This window comes from Bison bison, unplaced genomic scaffold, assembly GCF_000754665.1.
Source record: "Bison bison bison isolate TAMUID 2011002044 unplaced genomic scaffold, Bison_UMD1.0 scf7180017864216, whole genome shotgun sequence".
Taxonomy (NCBI): Eukaryota; Metazoa; Chordata; class Mammalia; order Artiodactyla; family Bovidae; genus Bison; species Bison bison.
The window spans coordinates 1,728,873-1,741,228 of NW_011494788.1; positions in this window are offsets into that span (position 1 = coordinate 1,728,873).

Below are 12,356 nucleotides of genomic sequence, written 5' to 3' on the forward strand. Positions count from 1 at the left end.
GCCAAAGAATTGATGCTTTTGAACTGTGGTGTTGGAGAAGACTCTTGAGAGTCCCTTGGACTGCAAGGAAATCCAACCAGTCCATTCTGAAGGCAATCAGCCCTGGGATTTCTTTGGAAGGAATGATGCTAAAGCTGAAACTCCAGTACTTTGGCCACCTCATGCGAAGAGTTGACTCATTGGAAAACACTCTGATGCTGGGAGGGATTGGGGGCAGGAGGAGAAGGGGAGGACAGAGGATGAGATGGCTGGATGGCATCACTGACTGGATGGACTTGAGTCTGAGTGAACTCCGGGAGTTGGTGATGGACAGGGAGGCCTGGCGTGCTGTGATTCATGGGGTCGCAAAGAGTCAGACACGACTGAGCAACTGAAGTGAACTGAACTGAACTGATCCTTATAGTTAAATAATATATTTTAATATATTTATATATATTATTTTTCTTTAAGCAGAAATAGTTGTATCTCCATTCTAATGATCTCACTTAGCCTATCAATTTTAGTATTTAATATATAATAATTTCTTACATATTTGGGTTTATATAATCTTACCATTTATTTTTTGTGTCCCTTCTGCTCTTTGTTCCATTTTTATTGTTTAGTTTTTTAAACAACATGCTATTTCTTATTCTTTTAATGCTTTAAATGCTTACCCTATATATTGCAATATGCTTCTTTCGCTGATTAGAATGTCTTTATTATTTCACATTTTCTGATCAATGAAAGTATTTAAAAATTCCTGTCCCACCTTTTACATTATTAATATCATGAACATTAATTCTATATATGTTGAACTACACACACACACATATATATGTATACATTCTTATTATTGTAGTAGGATTCAATATTTACTTTTTATATGGTCTAGTATTTCCCCTTTCAGAGCTTTTAATTCTTTCTACACAGTTTTATTATAGTTTAATCAGGGATTATTTTCTTTCTGTCTGAAGAATTAAGTTTGGTATTTCTTTTAGAACAAGTACCATGGCCTAAACGTCTCCGAGATTTTGTTTTTCAAAAAAGCCTTTACTTGGCTTTCATTTTTGAAGAATATTTTGTCCTAAGTACAGATTCAATTATTTTCTTTTCAAACCTGTAAATGCCTCTGTCTCTTTTTTCAGCCTTACTGTTGTTCTTTTGAAACCAATGTGCCTTTTTATTTGCATGTTTGAAAGATTTTATTTTGTTTTAGTTTTTAGCAGTTTTCTATGATGTGCCTAGGTGTTATTTTCATGTAGCCACATTGTGCTTCATAGAGCTTCCTGAATGCCTCAAATAGCTTGATGCTTTTCATCAGTTTTGGAGAAATTCTCAGCCAGTATTTGTTCTCAAACTTATCTCTTTCTCTCTTCTTGGAATTCAGTTATAGATATGTGAGACTTTTTCATCATGCTCCACGTGTCTCTTAGTTTCTTCTCCATTTCTTTTCCTTGCTTGCTTCAGCTATATACTTTCCATGTGTATTTGTATGTGATTCTATAGGTATACATTTTCTCTCTCCTACTGTATTAAATGTGTCTATATCTTAAATTCAGTTTTTTGTAATGTACCTGATTTCTACTTTATTTTAAAATTACATTCCAAATTTCTGGTGAAAATATTTCATCTTTGTGTATTGCCAGTAACTCAGAAATCTGGAGCTTCTGTTGGTTTACTTTTGCTTTTTTACCCTTGAGTTTCTCAGTCATTTGGTCCTGTTTTCCAGTAAGTCTGGTAATTTTTGACTGAATGACAGAAGCTATGAATAGAAAAGGGTTGTAACTTTGTGTGATGTTATCTTTCTTCATGTAGGTCATTAAACTATGTGCATATCACCTTGCCTCCACAAGTGATTATTTACTCCTGGTTTGCTTCTGCTCCATGGGTGTTGCCCCTTTAGGAGTCTCCACTGAAAGTCTCAGGCTTTTTTTTAAAGGTGTCTTCTGTAGTGGTTCTGAACTCCAGTTTTCATCTCCCCAGTGCCTTAAAACTGATGAAATAGCTGCTTAAAACATAATGTCTCAGCAGCTATTCTCTGCTTTTTTTTTTTCTTTTTTCTTAGAATTTGTTCTTTGAATTTTATTACTCAGCTAGTGCCTTAAGGAGAAATTTTTGACAGAACGCCATGCCCACTCATCTAAAGTTCTCTTTTAAGCTAAAGATTGCAATCCCTCAAATTCTTACTGTTCTGACAGCCATGAGTTCCAATAATTTTCTCCACTGGATATTGTCTCCACAGATAGCCATAAATTCTAGGATCCATGCCTCATGTTTTCTTTTTTTTAATCAGCCAAAGCCCTAAGGGAAAAGTGGGCTAGGCAGTTTGTAGTATGTACCCAGGCAGTGATAGCTTATGGTGAAAGCTGTCAGATTCATGATCTCCAAAATAGAAGAATTCACTCCGGGACCAGAGACACAGCCTCAGTCACTCAGAGCTTTTTTTTTTTTTTTTTCTTTTTTATTCTTTTTTTTTTAAATTTTATTTTATTTTTAAACTTTACATAATTGTATTAGTTTTGCCAAATATCAAAATGAATCTGCCACAGGTATACATGTGTTCCCCATCCTGAACCCTCCTCCCTCCTCACTCAGAGCTTTGTGTAGCAGAGATTTTATTAAAGTGAAAGGATAGAGAAAAGCTTCCAGTAGAAGCTGGAAGCAGGTAGAAGAATACCTACCCTGGCTAGTTTAGGTGGGGTATGTACTTTTTAGCAGACTGTTAAATATAGATTAAAGAAATACCTTAATGTTGTGAAAGTTTTACCAAGCTCCTCTCCTATAACATACATCTTGAGATAACATCAAAACAAGATTAACCAAGGGGAACATATCTGGACAGGATTTCTCTGGGTGGGATATATTGTATCCATATAATCAAAGGCATAGGTTTTTGAAGAAAAGCAGGTTCTTGAGTAAGATATACTGTTCTGTTGTGTAAACATTAGCTCTGGGTTTAGAGAAAGTTAGTCTTAGGTGAAATAGATCATTGTCATAGTAACTCAGAGCTTAAGGAAAGAAAGTCCTATATGACTAAGGTGAAGGAATGTAAAAAATGTTTGCCTCCTCCTCCTCAAGGGCCTTGGACTCCCTATCAACCTACCTAAGAATTAATTCTCTCAGTAGAATATCACACATTAATAAAATAGATTTGTTCTAACCTATTAGCAGAGAAGGCAATGGCACCCCACTCAAGTACTCTTGCCTGGAAAATCCCATGGATGAAGAAGCCTGGTAGGCTGCAGTCCATGGGATCTTGAAGAGTCAGACACGACTGAGCAACTTCACTTTCACTTTTCACTTTTATGCATTGGAGGAGGAAATGGCAACCCACTCCAGTGTTCTTGCCTGGAGAGTCCCAGGGACGGGGGAGCCTGGTGGGCTGCCATCTATGGGGTCGCACAGAGTCGGACCATGACTGAAGCGACTTAGCTGCAGCAGCAGCAGCAACAGCAACCTATTGGACTCCCCCCCCCATTTCACTTTTATACCTCTCCAAAATTTTCTTTTTAAAAATTATTATTATGATAATATTTTAAGATGAGAATTTCAAGGACATTTGTGTAACAACATTAAAAAGTTGAACAAATATCTTATTTTACCTTTATTCAGTTATTTGTCTTATTCATGATTCAATACATTTTGGCTATGAGTTAGACATATCCATCCAAATTTTTTAAAGTTTTCCTTTAAATTTTTTCAGTAGATTTAGTCTCTCATTTTAGTTTTGATGCTGTGAGAGCCTTAGTACATAAAAGTTTCAAAAATCAATAAAAACCCTCAGGAAGCATGATTAAATTTTTTAAATTTTATCCTACTTGTATATAATTCTTAATATGACATAATTGTGACTTAATAAGGTCCTGTGCTTTACAGTTCTTGAGATAATTCACAGCTTAAACATGTGCAACTATAAAGTATAATGTGAATTGTCAATGGAAATAAGCATTTTTCATAATTATTTTGAAAAAATTGCAATATGAATTTATGGAATGTGATGTCAACTAGATTTATCCTGGTGTTTCCAAAATGTTTATTTTCTCTATTTACATTTCAATTACTGTTTTCATTTATTAGGACTATTTTGTGTGTAAGATTTTAGCAACATAAATGTTTGTTTTTTCTGTCATTTTCAGTGAAAGTTCCAAAGCAGCTCTTAGCAGCATATATTTAGAGCCAAAGGTTAATATCACTTATATACAGGAAGACTGAGGGAAGGATAATTTGAATCACAAAATGCTTGTGTTGAAATGTACTCTATGAAACAATGGGAGCAGGAAAACAATGCCAACATGGTGTGCACAGTGGAAAGAACAAAGCCCAATTCTAAACAGAGGTTGCTAAACAAATCAGTCCCCATGCAATTAGATGGAAAAGCACTTAGCAGCAAGTGAAACTGAAAGACTAGCTGATAATCAAGTACAATAAAAGATGACTCGGAGTCTCAAACGTTTGTATACTTTGTACTGTTGCATTCAATTCCACATAGAGTTAGTTCACATAAGGCTTGATCATATGGAATTACATGTGATGGAGGAAGAATAAATCATTTCTGGATTTCTGACATAAAATTAATACTAATCTGTCCTTTAGTAAAAGAACCTCAACTCTCTAAACATTTATTAATGAATCCTTAGTGAAATTTCTCTTAAAAATCTTAAGGACTGATACATTTTGGCATTGTTATAGATATAAAATTGGCATATTAAAGTTTTTGGTTTGTTAAATATTTCTTGTTCTGTTGTTCTTTTTAAAACATCATATTTCAAATACCAAACTTCTCTGGATCTGAAACAACATGATTAAATATGAATATATATTTCACTGCCTCCCCATTCTTTATATTTCTCTTGATGTAACACTGTTATTTCAGTTTTACAGGCTTACATCTATGAATTTTTAATCTTGAGTGTTTGTGTATATGTGTATATGACACACAGAGAGAGACAGTGAAAGAGAGAGACAAAAAGAGAGAAACAGCAGAGAGATCAAAACAAATCACGATTTTCAGAGCCCAGAGCAAAAAAAAAAAAAAATGCAGCAAAAAAATATGTAGAACCCCTTTTTCAAAAGTTGTTAAATGTCGACTTAAAAAATATTCACAACCTAGAAGTTGAGAGTTATGTTTTATTTGGTGGGAATTTTTTCGGGTTTCAAACCTGGGAGAAAGAATTTCAAGTAACACTGAAAGAACTGTGATGAGGAGGCAGGGGGAAGAGTCAGGTTATGCAGAAATTTGCAACCAGGGGCAAGTAGTCAGAACATCAAAAGATTATTATTAATTAAAGAAAACCAGGTATCTCAATTTAAGGAATTTAGCACTTTTCTATGTATGGGAAGATGTAAGGTTCTGGGCTAACTGACATCATTCCTTTCATATGTACCTCAGTTTACCTGGGGCCAGTATCCTGCTTTTTTCACCTCTCACTACCCCTCCACCAACTCCTCAGTACTCACCATGGGAAGTGGCTGATGGCTGCCAGACAGGCATTGTTTTTCCAGGGCACCCTACAGACTCTTAAATTCACATTTGGAGGGCTAGAATGGCTGATAGCTAAGGCATTATTGTCTATTGACATGGCAGGAAATACTCCATTTCTCATAAGAATTTCAAGATAACAGCAGAGCATTAACCAAGAATGGGCTCTTTTTAGCAGAGTCCTGTATGATTCTACAAGTTGCATTTCCATGTAACTGGCTTAAAGGATAGGGAGAAAGAGAGAGAGAAGAGAGAACATGTGTGTATTTTATAACCCAAGGATTACTCTCAGGAGGATGTGCCCTAACAATGTGAAGGCTTATTTAGTCTGTATGCGGGTCAAGAAGCTACAGTTAGAATCTAACATGGAACAACAGACTGGTTCTAAATTTGGGAAAGGAGTACGTCAAGGCTATATATTTTCACCCTACTTATTTAACTTATATGCAGAGTACATCATGTGAAATGCCAGGTTGGATGAAGCACAAGCTGGAATTAAGATTGCCAGGAGAATATCAATAACCTCAGATATGCAGATGACACCACCCTTTTGGCAGAAAGCAAAGCAGAACTAAAGAGCCTCTTGATGAAAGTCAAAGAGTACTAAGATCATGGCATCTGGTCCCATCACTTCATGGCAAGTAGATGGGAAAACAATGGAAACAGTGACAGACTTTATTTTGGGGGCTCCAAAATCACTGCAAATGGTGACTGCAAGCATGAAATTCAAAGACGCTTGCTCCTTGAAAGAAAAGTTATGACCAACCTAGGCAGCATATTAAAAAGCAGAGACATTACTTTGCCTACAAAGGCCCGTCTAGTCAAAGCTTTTTTTTTTCCAGTTGTCATGTGTGGATTGAGAGTTGGACTATAAAGAAAGCTGAGCACTGAAGAGTTGATGTTTTTGAACTGTGGTTTTGAAGACTCTTGAGAGTCCCTTGGACTGCAAGGAGATTCAACCAGTCAATCCTAAAGGGTGTCAGTCCTGAATATTCATTGAAAGGACTGATGCTGAAGCTGAAACTTCAATAGTTTGGCCACCTGATGCGAAGAACTGATTCATTGGAAAAGACCCTAATGCTGGGAAAGATTGAAGGTGGGAAGAGAGGGGGATGACAGAGGATGAGATGGTTAGATGGCATCGCTGACTCGATGGACATGAGCCTGAGTAAGCTCGGGGAGTTGGTGATGGACAGGGAAGCCTGGTGTACTGTAGTCCATGGGATCACAAAGTGTTGGACACGACTGAGCAACTGAACTGAACTGAACTTAGTCTGACCAATTTTATGATTTCATGTAAAAATTAGCAATTAGAAGTTTAGTGAAGTGAAGTCGCCCAGTCTTGTCCGACTCTTTGCGACCCTGTGGACTGTAGCCCACCAGGGTCCTCAGTCCATGGGATTCTCCAGGCAAGCATACTAGAGTGGGTTGCCATTTCCTTCTCCAGGGCATCTTCCTGACCCAGGGATCAAACCCAGGTCTCCCGCATTGCAGGCAGACGCTTTAACCTCTGAGCCATGAGGGAAGCCCAATTAGAAGTTTAAGTGGGAGTAAATTTATACATATTAGATTGTATTGAAGATTTCAAGGTAGAGATAATAGGCTGTGTTACACATACAGCTGACAGAGACACTAAATTTTTTTTGAAAATCTAACATAACAGAGATCAAATTTCTCCAAATTCCCTCATGACCATTCTGTCACTGTGGTATGTTTGTGTTTATGTGTTCCCCCCTCCCCCCCCCAAAAAAAAAATATATATAAAATGAATTTTTAAACTCATATTTCTCTCCAACCCTCTGACCCTTATCAAATATTCTTATGTATCATCCAGTCTCTATGGTTTGTCTTAATCTCTCTCACTTATTCTGTTCCCCTCAATCCCATTAACTTCAAATTTTATTTTATCTTATGATACATAAGATAAAACTCAACACTTTCTTTCCCATTATGAATAATTATTTATTTGTCAGAGGAAATTATCCCAAATCTTCCTGTGATATGTATTGTATTTCTTCTTGACTTTGCTTGGATCAGATTGCAAACTCTCTTATTTCATTGACCAAAAAATAAAAACAAATCTTTAATATAAACCCACGAAAGATGATTTTGTTAAATTTTACATTCTATAGTTTTTTCCTAAAAGCTTTAGTTTATATCCATTTTCAAATATGAAAATGTAATAGTAAATATGTTGAAATATTTGACACATATACCTGTCCACAAATTTTGGTATTATCCTTGTGTATCCTAAATCCTTTACCAGTTGATATTTATTCATTCAAAAAAATAATATTTCATTTCTTGTTACAAATTAAATTGAAAACCAAGCCATTATAATTTTTAAACCACAATGATGGAGAAATGTATGTTAATATTTAGTATGCACTTTTTTGTGTAATATCAATTTCCATTCCAAGGTATCATGGTATTCTTAAGTGATTTTTTTTTTTTTTTATTTGGGAGTAACCTAATTGAGCAAATACATTTGAGCTTTTAATAAACTATGTCTGAACCTGAATTGAATTTTTTCGTATCTAGTCATCCATCTATTGTCATATACTGGTTGTATAAACTGTGCAGTTGTAATTATTTTCTCATTTGTGTGTTATACAACCCAAAGGGTGTGGGTCTTGGCTATATTGTATCTCTATCCTTCCTACCCATCTCAGTGTGGTTGTCCTTTTATCTTTAGTTGTAGAAAGATCTTTTCTGCTAATCTTCTAGTCTTTCTCATCAATAGTTGCTCTACTAATAGCTGTAATTTTGGTGTGTCTGTGAGAGGAGGTAAGGTTAGGGTCTTCCTATCCTGCCGTCTTGGCCAGCCTCTTCCTTACTCCTTTTATGCTGAGGAAACTTCAAGGTGTGAGGCGTCTATGCCAGGGGTGTTGTTGAGCCTTCTCAAGAACTTCTTATTTTTCCTGGTTGTAGCACTAATATTCATTATAAAAACACTTTCTACTACTAATAATTTACTTTCTAAAACTTTCTTAGCAGTTTTAAATATTAATTGTTCCAATGATCAGAATTATTGAGTCCAGTTTTGGGGGAAATTAATACTTTAATGGGAATTGTCCAAAATTTACATTTTCATAAGCAAAAGATACTATTATTTTTAAGTTGTGTGAGCAAGGAGAGCAGTGTCATTCTCCATCTATTCAGCATTTCTGTTAGGGATCTGAATAAAAGTTTAGTTTTATTCTTTTATCTCATTGGCATTGTGAACCCTGTGTTAAAATCTGTAATAATTTAAAATAATTTTCCTAATGCAAAAATTATATATAAAACTACATAATATTTTATTGCATTTCATGTTATACACTTAAAGTATACCTATAAATTAAGTTATATATGTTATAGTTCATTTATTTAATCACTCAAATAATACTAGGTATTGAAGATATAATAGTGAATATAATATTTATGATATATTCAGGAAACAAAGTAGATACATATATTGAAAATAATTATAGCTAATAATTAAGTCACAAAGGCTATAAACAGAGTAATGAAAGAATAGTTCTTTAAACATACATCAAATATATATATATTAATTTAAAATTTTGTGTACACTTTTATAGAAGTATATTTAACTGTATGTATGGATGTATATATATGCTATTATTTCATTATAAATTTTATAAAACATATACACTGATATCTGAAAGTATGTAATAGCAACAAATATAAATGGAAAATTGAATTATTTTTCCTATATTTCGATGGCTTATCAATTTTTTCCTTCCCTTTATATATACATATCCTACATTAGAGGCTGACACAATATTTTGAATAGTGTGGTGAGGAAGTCTTTTCTCACAAGATGCTATTTAAGTTCAGTTCTGAAGAATAAAAAAGTGCCACAGGGAAGCCAAGGAAAAAGATCTTAGAGATAGGTAATAACAAGTATAATTTCCAGATGTTAGGAAGTTTATGATATATGCTAGGAAATTTCACAAGGCAGTGTTACTGGATCTTGTGGGTAGGGGTAAGGGGAATAGAGATTATAAGAATGGAGGGTAGACAGACCCCAAGGCATTTGCATCTTAGGGTTTATATGAGGTATTTGGATTGTATAATAAGTGTAATGAAATATTAAAGAAAAATTCTGGGTTTGAGAGTCATAAGTTCTGATGTGATTTAAATTCTGTTTAATGACTCTGATCCTTGGGGAAGAGTGCTTGTAGGAAAAACTAGAGGAAGCAGGACTGAGCCCTGAGCTACTTCAACACTTACAAATGAGTGGAGAAAGAAACCTAGAGAGTGAAGAGAAATGATAAGGTGTGGGGAAACAAGAAACACCAACATATATCATAAAATCTGAAGCAGAACAGTATTCAAGAAAGCAACAGGGGCTAATGGAAATAAACCATTTATAGAAAGGTTAAGGTGAAGACAGAAAAGGATCCAATGGTCTTGGCAACATGAAAACCTTTGGTGACTTCCTCAAGAGCAGTTTCAATAGAGCTATGAGTTCAGCTGGTAAAGAATCTGCCTGCAATGTAGGAGAACCCCATTGATTCCTGGGTGGGGAAGATCCCCTTGAGAAGGGATAGGCTACTCACTCCAGTATTCTTGGGCTTCCCTGGTGGCTCAGATGGTAAAGAATCTGCCTGCAATGCAGGAGACTTGGATTCCATCCCTGGGTTGGGAAGATCACATGGAGAAGGCAACGGGCAACCCACTCCAGTATTCTTGCCTGGAGAATTCCATGAACAGAGGAGCCTGGCGGGATACAGTCTTTGAGGTCGCAAAGAATCAGATACGACTGAATGACTTTCATTTTCACTTTCATGAGAATAGAAGTCAGATTGGATTAGGGTGAATAGAATGAACAGTGGATACAGTTTTGCCTTAGAATGTGAAAGATTGTCACTTTTTAAAATAACTATAGATTATTCCACTCTATGATTGTATAATAATTTATCTAATCAGTCAGGTATTGGTTGACATTCATGTTGTTTCCAATCTTTTGCTAGCACAAGCATTGCTTACAAGAATAGCTCTGTATAAATAGCTCTATTCATCATATGAATATACATGCAGAATACATTTTAAAAATGGAACTACTGAAATGATAAACTCTGAGCTATATCCTAGTAAAACTACTAGAGCTTAAAGATAAGAATAATCTTCAAAGTTTCAGAGAAATGAGATAAAAGGTAAAACAAACTGGCATGACTCTGGCCAAAGCAGAATAGAAAGCAAGGAACAACTCAAGGAAAGAAAGTGTGAACCAAAAAGCTAGGCTGTCGTTCAAACGTCAAAGCTATAGAAAAATTATTTTAGTCATATAAAAATTCAGAAATTCTTTAGCCACGAGTCCTTATTCAGCAATCTACTAGAGGATAAATTTCATCAAACTATGACACGAATAGCAAAAGTTTGGCAAAAGGACTCTTGGTTTCAGTATTGTAGTACTACAACTCAGACAAAGCTGGTCATAAGAGAGAAAAATAACACATAAGTAGTATAAGAAAGAATAAAATATGTACATTTTATGTTCTGACAAAGTGGGTATAATGTAAATAAAGAGAGGAGAAAGGCTTTGGAAAGAGAAATATAGAATAGGTGATATGTATAAGTCAAAGATCGTATTAAACACTGAAAACATGTTGTAAAAGGTGATGAAATTAAAGAGCATTTCACTCTGGGGACAGTGCCAGGTGGGGAGTTTGACTGGGGCTGTCAACTGTCAGCTGGTAACTGTCAAACGGTAACAAAGGTGTCCTAAGGTGAGCTCAGGGAGGACAGAAACCTCCCGTGGAGCAGAAGGCCAAAAGCTCTCTTGATCTTGATTTTCAGTTGTTGACATTACTTTGTCAACAAAGGTCCATCTAGTCAAGGCTATGGTTTTTCCAGTGGTCATGTATGGATGTGAGAATTGGACTGTGATGAAAGCTGAGTGCCGAAGAATTGATGCTTTTGAACTGTGGTGTTGGAGAAGACTCTTGAGAGTCCCTTGGCCTGCAAGGAGATTCAATCAGATCCAACCAGTTCATTGGAAGGACTGATGCTGAAGCTGAAACTCCAATACTTTGGCCACCTCATGTGAAGAGTTGACTCATTTGAAAAGACCTTGATGCTGGGAAAGACTGAGGGCAGGAGGAGAAGGGGATGGCAGAGGATGAGATGGCTGGATGGCATCACCGACTCAATGGACATGAGTTTGGGTAAACTCCGGGAGTTGGTGACGGACAGGGCGGCCTGGCGTGCTGCGGTTCATGGGGTCGCAAAGAGTTGGACATGACTGAGTGACTGAACTGAACTGAACTAAGCAGGAAGGTGACCACTAGAACAAAAACACAGGCCTTTCAAATATCAAAACAAACAAACAAACAATAACATGAAAACTATCACGAATAAAAGAAAATCATTAAGCTATGAAAGTAAGTATCACCTAATACAGATAGTAATTGAAAATAAAGCATCATCACCTTATTAAAAATATAAATGGGCTTAGTTCACCTCATAAAATTAAACAACTTTCAGCTTGGCTCCAAAAGCAAAACAACAATATGTTTGTACATAGCATATCATTTTGTACAATTGTATATACAAAAGACACTAAGGAAATGTTTCAGAATTTCCTAAAATGAAAGAATATAAAATATACCATAGAAATAAAAGTAACAAATTACAGCTTTTGATCTTGGATCAGTTAAGTTCAGTTCAGTCGCTCAGTCATGTCCGACTTTTTGAGACCCCATGAATCGCAGCATGCCAGGCCTCCCTGTCCATCACCAACTCCCAGAGTTCACTCAGACTCACATCCATCGAGTCAGTGATGCCATCCAACCATCTCATCCTCTGTCGTCCCCTTGTCCTCCTGCCCCCAATCCCTCCCAGCATCAGAGTGTTTTCCAATGAGTCAACTCTTCGCATGAGGTGGCCAAAG